Genomic DNA, 14,837 nt, shown 5'->3' on the forward strand with positions numbered 1-14,837 from the left:
TAGATCCTTGTGATCAGTTCCCCTTTCTCTCCCACCTTCCCCTTATCCTGCTGGTATCTCTATTCTCATTATGGGTCCTCAGGGGTGGAAAGCCTCATCTTTCTCCAGTAGAGGGGCTGGTGGTTTCAAACTGCTGACTTTGTGGTTAGCAACCTAACTCGTAGCCCACTATGACACCAGGGCTCCTTTGTGATAAACCAAGGACCTGCTGTTGCACACTGTAATTTTAAATTTTATTTTTGTTGTTGGTGATTTATTTTTTAATCATTTTATAAGGGGCTCATACAACTCTTATCATAATCCATACGTAGATTAATTGTGTAAAGTATATTTATACATTCATTTCCCTCATCATTCTCAAAACATTTGCTTTCCATCAAAGCCCCTGGCATCAGCTCCTCATTTTTCCCCTCCCTCCCCGCTCTCCCCTCCCTCAGAGTAAACCCTTGATAATATATAAATTATTATTTTGTCATATCTTGCCCTGTACGACATCTCACTTCACCCAATTTTCTGTTGTCCGTCCCCTAGGGAGGAGGTTATATGTAGATCCTTGAAATAGGTTCCCCCTTTCTACCCCACCTTCCCTCTACCCTCCCAGTATCGCCACTCACACCACTGGTCCTGAAGGGATCATCCGCTCTGGGTTCCCTGCATTTCCAGTTCCTGTCTGTACCAGTGTACATCCTCTGGTCTAGCCAGATTTGCAAGGTAGAATTGGGATAGTGGAGGGGGGAGGAAGCATTTAGGAACTAGAGGAAAGTTGTATATTTCATCATTTCTATATCGCACCCTGACTGGCTCGTCTCCTCCCTGAGACCCTTCTGTAAGGGGATGTCCAGTAGCCTACAAATGGGCTTTGGGTCTCCACTCCCCACTCCCCCCCCCATTCACTATGATATGTTTTTTGTTCTGATGATGCCTACTATCTGATCCCTTTGACACCTCGTGATCACACAGGCTGGTGTGCTTCTTCCATGTGTGTGTTGTTGCTTCTGAGGTAGATGGCTGCTTGTTTACCTTCAAACCTTTAAGACCCCAGATGCTATCTCTTTTGATAGCCGGGCACCATCAGCTTTCTTTGCCACATTTGCTTATGCACCCATTTGTCTTCAGCAATCGTACCATAGAGGTGAGCACACATTGATAGGATTTTTTGTTCTTTGATGCCTGATAACTGATCCCTTTGGCACCTCATGATCACACAGGCTGGTATGCTTCTTCCATGTGGGTTTTGTTGCTTCTGAGCTAGATGGCTGCTTGTTTACCTTCAAGTCTTTAAAACCCCAGATGCTATAACTGGACATCATCAGCTTTCTTCACCATATTTGCTTATTTACCTGCTTTGCCTTCAGAGGTTGTGTCAGGAAGGTGAGCATCATAGAATGCCAATTTAATAGAAGAAAGTATTCTTGCATTGAGGGAGTACTTGAATGGAGGACCAATGTCCTTCTGCTACCTTACTACTAAACCTATAAGTATATGCACATAGATCTATTTCCCCATCATATATAAATATGTTTGCATATGTACATGCCTTTATTTAGACCTGTATAAATTCCCTTTGCCTCTTAGCTCTTTCCTCTTTTTCCTTTGACTTTCCTCTTGTCCCACTATTATGCTCAGTCTTCATTTGGGTTTCAGTAATTCCTCTTGGTTACATTACCCTTGATCACGCCCTACCAGGCCTCCTATACCCTCTTCACCAGCAATTTGGATCACTTGTTGTTCCCTTGTCCCTGGGTTTGTTAACACCACTACCTTTCCCCCACTGCCCCCTCTCCCATGTCCTCCCCAGAACTGTCGGTCTCATTGTTTTCTCCTCCCGATTGTTCATCCAGCCTATCTTATTTAGACAGACCTGCAGAGATAATAACATGCACTGAAACAAGACAGAGCAAAAGCAAGCAACAATGTACAACAAAACAACAACAACAAACAATGATAAAAAATAAAACAACAAGAAAGAAAAGCCTGTAGTTAGTTCAAGGACTGTTTGTTGGCCTTTAGGAGTGTTTTCCAGTCCAATCTGTTGGGGTGCCTTGCCCTGGCCCCAAAGTCCACCTTTGGCATTCCCTGGGGACCTCGCCACTCTGTTCCCTTGCTTTTCTGTTGCACCCCCTTAGTGTTTTGCTTCGGAGTGATGGGATCAGATTAGGTGCTATTTCCACACTGTGTCTCCGGTGTTGTCCCCTGTAGGGTTATGGGTCAGTGAGGGGCGTCATGTCTCATAGTGGGACTGGCCATGTGGTCCTCTCTGTGGACTGGCTGCTCTAATTGGGTTCATCGTCCTCAAGACATGGTGAGCCAGGATGTGCTCCTGTGTGCTCCGATCACACTGTGTGCTCTGATATGTCCCTCTCCTGGAGCTGTAGATTCAACGCTGTCCTCTGAAATAAATTCTTCTGGGGGGAGGAGCAGGTATCTACATAGTAGTTGGGATTGGGGCAGCCCCCAGACCTCTCCACCGGTTTCCTACTCCATGCCAGCATGTTGCATTCACATCTTGGAGCACTGGGTTGAAGTCTGGTCCCTCTTTCCCTGTGAGATATAAACAATACCCTCCCCTTGGGTGGGTCAGTACCCCCACTCCCCATTTCTGTTTATTGTTATTTTTTTTCCTTTCCCCGCCTCCTGTTTAGCTGTCTACCATGTGCATCCCTGTATTTGGTCTGGCCCCTGCCATAGTGCCTGGTCCTCACCCCAGGAGTGTTTGTATATAGTAACTTTCCCCCCTGTGCCTCTTTTGCATGTTTTTTAAAGCTTCACTCAGCGGGCTCATGTCGTACGTGTGCTTTTTGCACATTGTAACTTAAGGAAATAAAAGGTGGCCATGGGTTTTCGTGTTGGGCTGAGGGAGGAAGGTGGAGACTTTGTGCTTCCTAAAGATTTCCTGGCTCAGATACCCACAGGGGCAGTTTTATTTTATCCTGTAGGGTTACTATGCGTCAGAATCAATTTGATGACCGTGGGATTTGGGCTTAGGATGACTCTGGTATTTTCAGTATCTGTAATCATAGTTTTCACCTGTTGTATGTGAACTGCTGCTGTAACATCCAGGAAGCAGGTGTAGTAATAATAATGATTCTGATAATTCATTGACGGCTTTCTGTGTGATATATAGTCATCTGAGTAGTTATGCAGAGTGTCACTTAAATGCCACCATGACTTCTTAAGAGCGGTATTAGTTTATGCAAATTGACAAAAGAAGTAACAGAGGCATAGAGAAGTGTGTTGCCCACAGTTACCTCGCTAGTAAGGGATAGAGCTGGTGTTTGATCCCAGCGAGCCTGACTCTTCAGAGGCTGAATGCCTGGGAGGGACCCTGGAGCAAAGAGCTCTGTTCTGATGCTCAAGGTGGTCGCTGTCTCTTACACGGCTTCCAGTCCCGTCTGCCAGCGGCACAGCTGCAAAGGGATTCATTTTACTTTCGGCATCTGATTCACAGCACCTCCTGGTTTTTAAGAGTAGTTTGTAATCATACAAGGAGGTACACATTGTAGCCAACACTGCCTTATAATTGTGTTTCGGGTACTCTTATGCACATTAATCCATCGGCTACAGCGCCTCTGTTTTTTTATTTTGCTTTATAGTTCATACAGGTATGAGTTTATTTCAACCAAAACATCTTTATTTTTTATTTTCCTTTTTAAAATAATTTTATTGGGGGCTCTTACAGCTCTTATAACATTCCATACATCACTTGTGTCAGGAATATTTGTACATATGTTGCCATCATCATTTCCGAAGCATCTTTTACTTGAGTCCTTGGTAGAAGCTGCTCTTTCCCCACCTCCATTCCCTACCCTTCCACCCTCATGAATCCTTGATCAATTATATTTTGTTGTTATTATTTCATATCTTACACCGTCCATTGTCTGCCTTCACTCACATTTCTGTTATGGGTCTCCTTTGGGAGCAAAGGGGGTAGCTATATATCCAACCTTGTGATGGGTTCCCGCTTCTTCTTCTTCCACCTCCCAGCCATCTCCCTACCCTCAATATCGCTACTCCCGCTACTGTTCCTGACGGGTTTATGTTCTGAATTCCATGTGTCGAGAGCTCTTGTACCAATGTGTGTCCTTTAGTCTAGTCAGATTTGTAAGGTAAACTGGGTTATGGTAGTCAGGGGGTGGGAGAGGAAGCATTCAGAAGGAGAGGAGTGATGTGTACTTTATCGGTGCTATTCTGCACCTTGGTTGAATCATTCCTTCTTATAACCCTTCTGTGGAGGGGCATGCCATTGTCTACAGGTGGGCTTTGGGTCTCCATTCCAAACCTCCTTGATCGCATTGATGTAGTTGTTTGTTTCGGATCTTTTGATACCTGGTACCTGATCCCTTTGACACCTCATGATCACCCAGGCTGGTCACACCTTGGTTTTTAACCCCTATTTTTCAGATGAGGAAATGTTTAAGTATCCAGTGTTGACACAATGAAAATGTGACAGTGATAGCGGCAAGGGGTGAGCCCAGAGAGTCTGGCTGCAGGGTCTGTGCCGACACTAGAGTTCTTAATAAAGGTTTTTAAGAAAATGCTACCTGTGCTATTTGGATATAACAGGAATCATGTGATGGAGCTTGGATCTGGTTAAAAAAAATTTTAAGGTGAAATGCAAATAGTCTGTGAAAGGTTGATTAAGTTGTCTTAAATTTTTACTTCTGTAAATAGTACTTCACTAATAGCTTTAGTTATGGTTTCTTGAGCACATGATAGAAATTCTCTAGAGTAGAAACAAGGATGTGCATTTACTAGGTTATTGCTATAGAATGGCTCTCTCTCCCTGTCTGTCTCTGTCTCTGTCTCTCACTATATGTGTATACAAAATCATGTAAGGGTGTTTTATGTATTTTTCTACATGTTTCTGGGATTTATAGAGCACTGAAGAAGAATTGCAATAATATCAGTTAAGCAAACTTCAGTTACTAATTGCTTATAAAGGACTATGAATAATTAGATGAGGAATTTATACTCTTACCAAAGAAATACCTGACTCACCCCACTGTTACAGTAGCTAGTATATTATCAAATAATTGGTTAATTCTGCTGTACACACAGTTCTGAACTAGAAGGAATTGGGGGGGCTATGCCACCTAGTGGTAAGAATAAAGGTCCTTTTACATACAGTTTTTCATCTTGAAAGTGGGGAACAATGACCAGAGGAATTTGCTGAGACTCTGACATTGCCTGCAGAAGGACGAACTATTTGTGTGCGTGTCCAGAAAACTGCATCTATAAAGAGCAGCGTGCGTGGCTGATGTTTCTGGCGCGTTTGATCAAAACTCTGAATCTAGTACGTGGTTTAGCAACAGGCTCATCTCCTTGTGCTTCATCCTCTTCTCCAGCAGCTGTGGATTACATGGAAGCTGCTGGGATCTTCTGATAAGGAGCCAGCTGAGTTTCCTCACCGAGAGGGAGGGGACAGGCAGTGGCATGTGAGAGTGGGGCCAGCCCTGTTCGCTTTGCTATAAACTCATTGGCATTTCCTCCTTAGTGCTTTCGGTTGACCTTGGAGCTCCTTTGACTCTGTGAGACACCCTCTGCTGGTTTTTCTCTCCCTTCGTATTCCTCAGCTCAGTGGACAGTGTCTCCTCCAGAATCAGGTTCCAGCCCATCACCCAGGCCATCTCCATGTATCCCAAGGATTCCTCTTTTCTCACACTGTGGCTGCCCCTGTAAACTCTTACTCCGAACTCTTTACCCGGCTCTTCAAGTGTTGCATACGTCTCTTAAAATCCCCAAACCCAAACCATTATCGTGCCCCCACCCCCACAGGAGATTAGATTCCCCCCTAATTTCCCACTGTACATTTGAGCTTGAACCCTCAGCCTGCCCTCTTACCCCTGGCACCTTCAACTGAAACTTCTTTTTGCTAACTCAGTATTGCGTCCATCGGTCATTCTCTTTTGGAGCCCTGGGGAAGGAGGGGTGACATCAGTGGCGTGCTGCTGCTCACAGGGGCTGTAGCTGGACACTCCCCGCCGCTCCTTGGGAGAGCGACCAGGCTTTCCATTCCCAGAAAGAGGCACGCTCTGGAAACCCGGAGGGGCAGTTCTACCTTGTCATAGAGTGTTGCTATGAGTTGAATCAACTCGATGACTGTGAGGTTTTATTCTCTCATTTTATTTCATCCTTCATTCCTTATGTTGTTCCCCTTGCCTAGAATGTAAAGTCTACTGAATCTTCAAGTACCACTCACTCAGCTAAGCCAACTTTAGATGATTCCTGGCTTCATTCATTGGTTCCTCCCCTGGGATCTGCTTACACTTAGAATCTTAAATACTGTCCACTTTAAACCTTCGGTACACATTCCCATGCATCCACGGCCTGTTGCTTAGACTTCTGCTCTTAAGTAAACTGTAAGCTACATGAGGAGAGAGACAATTTATCATCATTCTTCTATATTGTCCAAGGTCATTTGCATATTCTCCCACATATCATATGACTTAGATGAAGTTGTGTCTCTTGTCTAATGGATTGTCCTTATTTTGCTTTGCTGGTAAGAAAGCATGAACAGTGACTCACGTTGAGTAAGCATTTGCTGTTTGACAGTGAGAACCCGTGGGTGCTACAGATGAGTAATGTGCTCACTGCGGAGCAAGAGGTCAGTGGTTTGAATTCCCCACAGAAAGTTCTGGCAGCCCATTTCCCAAACATCGGTCATGGGAACGCCTGCAGTGCAGTTCTATCCTGACACACACAGGGTGACCAGGAGTCACACTTGACACACGTTCAACTGTGTTTTTGGTCAGATGCTTGGCTTGACACTTTGCATCTGTTACTTTATTTAAAACCTAACATTTGAATGAGTGGAAGGGTAAACATTGTACAGAGTAGAATAGTTGGACTCATATGCTCATGAATTTCCTCGCTACGACCAGCTGTTCACAGTCTGCGCTCGGGCCCTTCTGACCCCAGTGTACCCTTGACCCACTGCAGATGGACATCAGGTTTGGTAAAGTAGCGGGGCAGCAGAAAGAGAGAAAGAGCTTCGACGAGCTGCGTTGGCACTGTGGCTGCACTGATGGGCTGAAACACAGGAACACTGCTGGGCATGGTCCAGAACCAAGCAGGGCTCCGTTCTGTTGGACAGAGCCGCTAGGCCTCAGAACGGACTCAGTGGGCCCTAACCACAACTTCCACGTGGCTTCCAGTTTTGTTTTGCTGCTGCTGCTGTTTGGTGCCGCCAAGCCCCAACTCCTAGCGCCCCTCTGCACATCAGAATGAAACAGGGCCAGCCCTGGACCCTGCGCACCACCTTGTGACGTTTGAGCGCCTAGTTGCAGCCCTGTGCCAGCCTATCTCGCGGAGGGTCTTCCCCTTTTTGGCTGACCTTGTGCTTTACCCATAAGCGGGATGTCTTTTTCCAGGGAGTGCACTCTCCTGACAACAGGCCCACGCACACAGGGCAAGGGCTGGCTCTCAGCCGTTTTCGGTGTAGCTCTTCCTCTGTGGTGCTTGATCTTGAGGCTGGCATTGCTGTTCTCTTGCCTTCGGAAAGAGTCTGCTCTCAGGAATGTAGAGTGGGCTTGTCTGGAATGACAGTCCGCTCTGCTTCGTGCCCCAAATGGAAGGAAATACCCTTCTCTACGCGCACGCCGGCTTTCTGTTTACCTGCAGCCAGATGCCCCCTGCCCTTCTCCAGGTTGGGTTTGAATGGAGTGAAGCATTCCTTAATGTGGTGTAGTTCTGCACCCTGGAGCACTGAGCTGTGTTACGGGACACTAGCGGACAGACGCGTCTGGGGTGCCCGACTCACCTCCTTCCACTGGTTCCCTGGGCGCCCTTTGGGAATGTGAATGATCTCACGGAGCCAGGTCACCTTTGGAGGTCTTTGCATTAGCTAGCCCCAGAGAATTTCCAAACGGATCACAAACCTCCATGTCTTTGGTTGTGTCATCCACCACAGGGATTCCGAGCCAGCCCTCGACATCTTAGAAGAAGAGCCGCAGCGGCTGCGGCCGCCCGCCTGGAGGAGATCAAGCCCGCGGTGGAAGTTCACGCACAGAGCGAGCAAGAAGCCGCAACGAGGAAGCGAAGAATCAAGAAAAACAGCCGCGTCCAGCCGGAGTTTTATCACTCTGTTCAAAGTGCTTCCACCAGAAGGCCTGTAAGTAGAGATGGTCTCATAGAGATTTAAAGCATCTTGTATGGTTACATTAGTATGGCCGTGTGCCTAGTTAAAAAAAAAAAAAATAATCAGAAGAACCGTTTGAAAACAATGAGGTTGTCATTGTCATTTAAAAAGGTGTGTGTGTGTGTGTGTGTGCGCGTGTGTGTGTGCGTGTGTGGTGAGTGAAAGTGTACATAGCAGACTGGGTTCCTAATGAAACACTCCATTTGTCCCATGTGTCAGCATTCTTGTGATTGCCAACTTGGGGTGGTGGTGGTGGGGTGGGGTCAGATTCCATTAATCCAGTTCCCTGGCCTCTCCATAGAGGCTCGCTGGTAAATGCTGCCCATTTAGTCTCGCAGAGCTCAGTAAGGGCATAGTGCATTCACGGCTGGGACTGTCCCTTTGATAAGACAGCCCCTGATTTTGATGAAAGGTGACCACTTGGGGTGGCTTCATTTCCACCTCAAAGGGGTTGGCTTAGTCTAGTGAGTTGGGCCTTTTTAGGAACTTGAGTTTTGCCCTACAGTTTTCTTCCATTGTTACTAGCACCTTCAATTGTGTTTCTTTCTGGGTTGAAGGGCTGGTCTTGATAGCGGAGCACCCGCTTCTGGTCTCATGGGCTAGATTCTTGTGGGCCATTCTTTCTGTGGACGGATTTCTTCCTTGACTGGTTTCCTCCCTCCCCTGTGCTTCAGATGCGAAGAGACTCAGAAGCTCTGAGGAGCTCAGAAGCTACTTGCCAATCTGTAGAACATTATTTGTATAAGCTAGGTTACACCTAGATTGTTACCCCAAGATTGTTGTCCTGAGCCTTTAAGGCAAGTCACTTAGTCCTTCCACATGATTGATTGCAGAAACTAGGGGGTGTTTCACTGAAGCCCTAATGTGCTTTATTATGTGAAGGGGCTTCAGGAAGTTTGTGGGAAAACATGGAATTAAAAAATAATGGAGTTTCCCCACAAACTTGTTGAAGGCCCCTCGTATAGATGAATATATAAGTATTATACATAACTATAGATAGGGGTCTTTGAAAAGTTAATGGAGAAGTTCCATTATTGACTGGCAGCAGGCGGACTGGGCAGGTATTAACTCCTGGAACCTTGCTCCGCTTGCAGACACACTCATGGTACATTTTGTATCTGAGCAGGACCTGCTCTCACTACTTCAGCTTGACCGCCCCCGTGCCCTTTGTAGCCCATGCAGGAGGGCAGCGTGAAGCCCAGATACTTACCCATGTAGGCGGATGACAGATCTCACAGCACTGGCAGGACCCCAGGCCACACTCCTGGCAAATCCAGCTTCAAAGCTCCTAGAAAAGCTAGGGGTGATCATTATATCCCCCATTTCAGTGCTTGCTCGATGGAGGTGGCATCCTCCCTCTTGAGAAAGGAGAACCAGTCTGAAAACCGCCAGACACTAAGAAGGGACATCAGAAAGCCTTGCCCTTGAACCTGAATGGTTTTGATGTGGAGGAAGCCAAGATCCTTTGGCTCAGTGGAAAACCCCAGAATGCCCTAGAAGGTTACTAGAATTGACTGAAGGTACCTTAGAGCCAAAAGGCTACACCTGGCTCCAGCCGGAATACCTGCTATTATGTTCTCTCCCAGCCAGCCGTATTCTGTATCCCCCTGGAGTATGGAATGACTATGGCCTGAGTGTCATAGGCTGGAGCTTGGGTGGTGGTGGCACTGGACACCAGTGCTCCCAATGGTGCTATCTTGCAGCTACTACAAATGGAGCAGACTGGGCAATGTGTATCCTCTGTGACCCAGTTCAAAGAGGGCACCTCCTTGGCTGTGGGTACCAGCAGTGCTGACGTGCAGCTATGGGAGGTGCAGCAGAAGAAATGGCTTCAAAATATGAGCCGTCACTCTGCCAGAATGGCCTCGCTCTGTTGGCGTAGCTACATCATCCTGCCTAGTGGTTCATGTGCTGGTCACATCCACCACCAAGATGCCTGGGGAGCAGAACACGCTGTGGCTACACGGAGTGGTCGTAACTAGGAAGTGTGGGGCTGCACTGGAAGCCAGGGGATGACATTTGACCACTGATGCCAATGATAACTTGGTTGTGGCTTACCATGCGTGGAGAGGGTGGCTGGGTTCCCCTGCAGCCATTCACAGCAACAACAAGGAAGCGCCAAGCTGTACATGGTGTTCCTGATCCGTGCAATGCCCTGGCAACAAGAGTGGCACCCGGGATCGACATATTTGTACCTAGAACATCTGCTTTGGGGCTTGTCTGAGTTTTATGGATGCCCGTTCTCAGGTGCCTCTTGGATGGGTAGTGAGGTAGGTTGAGTGTTGGGCTGTTACCTGCAAGTTCAGTGGTTCAAAACCCCAACCATTCCGAAGAAGAACAGTAAGAAAGACTTTCTATTCTGGTAAAGATTTATAATCTCAGAACCCCTACTTAGGGTTGCTATGAGTCTGAATCAACTTGATGATCGTGAGTGAGTCTCTTTGGAGCCAGCTCATATGACTTAAAAAAATATATTTTATTGGGGGCTCTTACAGCTCCTATAATATTCCATACATCAGTTGTATCAAGCATATGTGTACATATTTTGATGACTTTTTAGAAGTCTCAGTCTCATTAGCTGGAGTCTTTATTTAGATAGTAGTGTTTCCTTTTCTCACCCAGTGCCCCCTGTCTCTGTTGGCTGTAGTACTGCCTTTCCTGAGAAATGTGGGGTCTCCACCTCTTTCCTGAGCATATTGTTCTATGTCCTCTGATTTATTTTTCCTGATTGAAGCTCTGACACATGGATTTTTTTAGCAAGGCACAGTGACCTGAATAGAACATTTAATAAATAGTAACTTCTTCCTCTCCTCTCCTTTCCCTAAACTGTGAGCTCTTTGAGGACCATGCCATTTGGTTACTATATTTTATCAAATGAATGATGGGTATTTATACATGAAACTGTCACACAGGAAACAAGTGGTACAAGTAGTAAGCACTGTAGATATTCTGCTGATGGGGAGGTAATGTCTTATTTTGTTTGTTTTTTAGCAGCCTGGTCAAGGTATACTACTTTATGGAAGAGATGGGATTGAGCTGGGCTTGAACATATGGGTAGGAATGCAAGTACTCACTAAAAGTTGGTCGTTTGAACCCATCCCATGAAGCAGTGCTGAGGAAGAAAGACTTGGTGATATGCTTCTGTAAGGGCTGTACCTTAGAAAACCCTATGATGCAGTACTGCTCTGTAACATATCAGGTCAACATCAGTTTGAATTCCCTTGATGGCAGTGGGTTCTATTTTGGTTTGAATTGTCAACAGAGGCCAGCGCTGGCAGGTGGACTGAGCAATGGTAATCAGCACTATTTGGCTGGATGTAGGGACTAGAAGAGAAAAAGTGCCAAGTAAAACTGGAAAAAGAGACTGAGGCCAGAATCCATTTCAGATGATCACCGAATGTAAGCTTTATTCTACATGCTTCATGGAGACACTGGAACAAGTGCGCAGTGTGCTCAAAGCACTATTTTAGGTAATGTGGCGGCCACTGGCAGAATGAATCGCAGTAGAGCAGGTCAGGAGCCAGCTAGGTAAGTCGAGGAATGAAGCGATAAGGACTTAACTTGGGCCTGGCCTACAGCACTCTGCTCCCTTTGATCGTCACTGCTGATACGAGCTGAGTAGCATCCCACTCCGAGGATGGCTTTACCGTCTCTATTGCTGGAGGGAGACTTGTTGATGGGGAGCTGGGAGTAAGTTTCAAATCCTAGTGACCCTCTGAATAACAATGAAACACTAGCGGGTCTTGCCTGCCCCATCCTCAGAATTGTTGGTAAGCTTGTTGCAGTCATGGTGCTGATGTCAATCACTTTGTTGAAGGTCTTCCTCGTTTTTTGGCTGTCCTATCTCCTTTACCAAGCATGATGCCGTTCTCCAAGGGCTGATGTCTCCTGATAACATGTCCAAAGTACATGCGATGGAATCTCACCATCCTGACTTTGAAGGAACATTCTGCGCATTTTGGTTGTACTTCTTCCAAAACAGATTTTTTCCCCTGGTTGTTCTTTTGGCCATCCAGCATCGTAGTATAAATGCATTGATTCTTCTTTAGTCTTCTTTATTGAATGTCCAACTTTCACATACAGAGAGAGAGAGAGAGAAAGAGAGAGAGAGAGGCGTGCTGAGGTTAGAAGGTAATAAATGGAAGTGAAGGCTACTGCTCGGCCCAAAAGCAGCGTTCTGGGGTGTATTCTCAGGGACAAGTAAAACTTACTTCCTCTCCTCTAGAGACTAGGACTTGGCAGTGTTAGACGGTAGCAAGGCTCTTTGACTCATATTATTCCTGTGCAGCCTTCTTAAACATTATGGCCTTTGCTGAAATCTCCATGCTTTCATGCCATATGTGGGCTTGAGCCAAGACCGCCATTGGATCGGGTTAGGTGCAGTCCCACATGTGTCTGAAGCCTGTCTCTTTCTTACGCATTTGGAGAATGTCAATGTTACTCCGTGCTTCCATGAAAGCAAATCTGATTGGGCATGGATGTGGTGATCCAGAATGATTTGAATGTCTTTATATGAAGCACTCCAGACATTGCTAGCTGCACCCTGAGTAAGAAACAGGCCCACGAGTGAGAAAGACTTGAATGAGTGTAGCTGCCAAGGGAGATGACTCAGAACACATGACCGTGCAGCTTCAGTCAGCCTATATTAATTAGGGTCATTCTCTTGAGGAAGTGGGCCACATGGCTTTAGATATTCTTCTGATGGGGAGGTAGTGTTTTATTAAGGGCCTTCTGCTTTAGCATCTCTGACCTATTTTCTTATCATTGTGTGTTCATAATTTATACTGTAATGTACCTAAATGAAAAGAGCCCTGGTGGTGCAGCGGTTAAGTGCGCTGACAGAGCTATAGCTTGGACTCACCAGATACTCTGCAGGAGACAGACAGGGCAGTCGGTTTCTGTAAAGATTTACAGCCTTGGTAATCCTCAGGGGCAGTTCTGCCCAGTCCTACAAGGTTGCTAGGAGTTGAAATGACTCAATGGCTACAGGTTTTTGGTTGGTTTGTACCTGTAAGAATTTGTAATGGCGATCACTTATGTAAACATAATAATTGTGTTGTTTTTTTATTTCACTCCTTTGGAAAATTGTATATTATTTAGGGTGAGTGGGTAAAATTTTATTTTGATTCTCGCTTTGTGAATCTCTCTCGGGACTTATACTGTATATTAAGACAAGGCACACAAGGCATTTAGGACTTTCCTACTACTTAGGTGAAAAGATGATTAGATCCTTATTTCATTTTTGTTTTTCAATATTTTGACAATCCAGAGTTTTCTTGTGTGTGTCTTGATTCTGGAGTTTTAAAAGCCATCATAGCAAGAACCCTGATATTTATTGCACATCTACGATATCTGTTCTGGGCAATGTGTACTCTTCCCTAAGTTTCCTAATTTACCTTTCTCTGACATTTCCTGAGGCAGGCACTCTCTTTCCGAAAGAGGAAAACTACCGATACTTGCCAGGGTAAAACTGGGCAACGGCGCTAAGCTATAAAGCCAGGCAGTCTGAGTAAAGAGTGGGGAATGCCAATATGTTGTATATTTATCCTACCTAACCCTCCTAAAATATTTTAATCACTTCTCATCTCACATTTCCCCAGCTATTTAGATAGTAGATATACTTGAGATCTTAGTGATTTTCAAGCATTACATCAATCAAAAGTTAAGTATTAAAAACCAAACTCATTTTTGCCATGCATTTTGGGGACTCTCCCTATCTGTGGCAGAGTTCCTTGGAAATAACAGATTTTTTTTTTGGCTTACTCCCAAGTCAGGTTAATCTGTTAATGACAACAATCCCAGGCCCAAGAAGTGTCACTGTGCTTGCATTTGGAGGTAGGTTAGAGGGAAATGAAAGTCTTAGAGCACTTGAAAATTATCAGGCAGACTGGCTCTCTGCCTGTGCCATTTGACTGATTCCAGTCTTTTGCACATGACAACAACATCACCTGCATTTGTTTGTTGGCTTAGACACTGAGACTTGCCCATTGAGAATACCTGACTAAAAAGTTCCTGGGGGAAATTGCTGCTGTCCTCATTTCAGTTTAGGTTAATGTAAGGCTGGAAGACTTACTGGAACACTGCATCGCTCGCTCGCTCGCTCACTCACTCACTCACTCACTCCCACTGCCGTAGAGTCGATTCCAATTCACAGTGACCTCACAGAGCACGGTTTTCCAGACTGTCTTTACAGGAGTAGAAAGCGTCACCAAAAAAATAGAGAGCCTCATTGTGCTCTCAAAGAGTGACTGGTGGTTTCAAACTACTGACCTTGTGTTGGTAGCCTAATGTGTAATCCACTATGGCACTGAGGCTCTTTCAGAACATTGCAGAGTGTTTATTATTAAAATAAAATAATATTAACAAGACTTTAAGTCATAACAATTTGGAGTTTCTGCAACAACTCTGATCTCTGAAACTATGATAGGGTGTTTCTCTGACCCTTTCTGGCTTGGATTATTAAACAGTCTTCCCTTTCCCTTTCCTTTTAAAATATGTGGGGCCAGGCTGCTTTATTTGCATAACCCCAGAACACTTCCCCCTCCGTGGAAGGCTTGACTATATAACTCATTACTTTGCTTTGGCTTAATTAATCTGTAAGTACATAGGTCTTAAAGGAAATGATTGATTGTTTCCTTTTCTTTCCTTGAATTTAAGAGAGTACATCCAAAGTCAAATTTATTTTTCTCAAGTTCTTCAG

The 14,837-nt window shown here is 45.4% G+C and overlaps 1 protein-coding gene and 1 pseudogene across 1 annotated transcript in view; both read left to right on the plus strand.

Annotated features, from left to right (window-relative positions):
• The first annotated feature begins 7,981 nt into the window (after positions 1–7,981).
• DST (dystonin) overlaps positions 7,982–14,837 on the plus strand; it is a 450,811-nt gene continuing 443,955 nt past the window's right edge. The window contains exon 1 of the mRNA XM_075554951.1: positions 7,982–8,110. The gene's annotated coding sequence lies outside the window, so the exon portion shown is untranslated. The remainder of the gene's footprint in view (positions 8,111–14,837) is intronic.
• LOC142452466 (cell division cycle protein 20 homolog pseudogene) lies at positions 9,240–10,411 on the plus strand (annotated as a pseudogene).

This window comes from Tenrec ecaudatus, chromosome 7 (genome assembly GCF_050624435.1).
Source record: "Tenrec ecaudatus isolate mTenEca1 chromosome 7, mTenEca1.hap1, whole genome shotgun sequence".
In the NCBI taxonomy this organism is placed as follows: domain Eukaryota; kingdom Metazoa; phylum Chordata; class Mammalia; order Afrosoricida; family Tenrecidae; genus Tenrec; species Tenrec ecaudatus.